The following is a 1908-nucleotide window of genomic DNA, read 5'->3' on the forward strand; positions in this document are numbered from 1 at the left end:
AAGGTTTACCTCTTCTGTCCTCTAGCAGATACCACAGCACTTATTTCTGTGTATTTGATTTACTTCTTCATGTGTTTACCTCCTCCACTAGACTGAATTCTTTAAGAGTAAGGATCATAGACTTCATTTTTTAGTGCTGGATGCCTAGGCAAATGTCTTAAATATGCATGAGCAAATGCTTATTGACTTAATAACTTAATTTCTCATGTCAAGTCAGAATCCAGTGAATGCCTTGGCCTGGAATTAGTTCTTGAGCAACTGAATGCTGATATTTTCAATATTTTCCATATTCTATATTCTATACAGTTTATTCTTTGAAAATTTCATTCCTTGACAACCTTCATTTTTGTTTTTCTTTCCTTTTTTTATTTTAGGGAGAGAGAGAGAGAGAGAGAGAGAGACATCAATTTGTTATTCCACTTATTTATGCATTCATTGGTTGTTTCTTGTATGTGCCCTGACCAGGTTTTGAACCCAAAACCTTGTTGCCTCAGGACGATGCTCTTATCAACTGAGCTACCCCACAAGGGTGTTTTGTTTTTTTTCTATTTTTGTTTACATTTTATTCTCCTTTTAAAATTTAGGTATAATTGACATTTAATACTATATTTCAGGGTTACAACATATTAATTAGATATTTGTATAAGTGATTACCATAATGTGTTTATTTGGGTTATTTAAAAGAACATAATGAACTATCACATAAGAAAAAAACAAGTTTAAATTTTGCTTTGTATTAAAATTTTAAGAGATTTGATAAGGGAAAATATTGAAACTAATAGCTAAATTAAGGATGAGGGGCTCCTATGGATTATCCTTGCATCCCTAAGGGTCATGAAAAATAAAAAAGGTGATCATTTGTGTGCATATAATCACATCATGCCTTATAATATTAGGAATGCCATTAATAAAATAAGAGTTTAACTTGAAGATCCCAAAAGATTATTCTGGCTTCTAAGATTATATATATACTAGGGGTCTAGTGCATGAATTTTGCACCTTGAAAGGAACTGTGGGCAGCAAGGCTGCAGTAGGCACAGGGGCAGGTCTCAGCCCATCCTCTGCCACCCCACCCAGCCCCTCCCACCACAGCCCCTAGACACCTGTCTGCTGACAGCCCCACTCCTACTGATGCTGCTCCCACACGCTGACGGCGCCAGCCCCGCTCACACCTGCTGATGGTGTGGAGCGGTTGAGGCCAGCACCAGCAGCAGGTGCAAGTAGTGGCTGCTGCCTCAATCGCCCCTCAGGAGCAGGGGGAAGTGGAGAAGCCCTCAGGGGCGATCAGGGCTGGCAGCGGGTGTGAGCGGGGCCAGTGCTGGCAACAGGTGCGAGTGCTAGGCAGGACTGCGGGAGCAAAGAATTTTCAGTAACCACCAGAGGCTCACCCAATGACAGCGACCAGCACCCTGCCTTGGTCTGGCACCCCCTCTCATCTGCTCCACCATCCCACTGTGGCCAACACCTGCCATGTTCTGCACACGCCCCCTGGTGGTCAGCGCACATCATAGTGACCAATTGTTTGGTTGTTCGGTTGTTCTGCCATTCGGTCTCTTTGCATAATAGCCTTTTATTATATAGGACTCTGTTCATGTGTCGATTTCATTGGTTTGGGGCCATAACATTTTTCAGTATACTGCATTTTATCTGTTCATTTTATCAAATTGATCAAACACCTCCTATGCTGTCTCAGAAACATGTGGGTGGGAAATGAGAGGCAAGAAACAATTCATAAAGAGGGATGGGAAAATACCAAGGCAACATGTGTTTTATATTTAACTAGTGGCCCAGTGCACAAATTCATGCACATTGAATGGAAATTAGTTAGAAGAAACATTTTAATATCGCTATTCGCCCTTTCTCTATAATTCAAGTGTCAACCAAATTCACGATCAACAATGACAGGTC

Source organism: Myotis davidii, unplaced genomic scaffold (genome assembly GCF_000327345.1).
Source record: "Myotis davidii unplaced genomic scaffold, ASM32734v1 scaffold662, whole genome shotgun sequence".
Classification (NCBI taxonomy): domain Eukaryota; kingdom Metazoa; phylum Chordata; class Mammalia; order Chiroptera; family Vespertilionidae; genus Myotis; species Myotis davidii.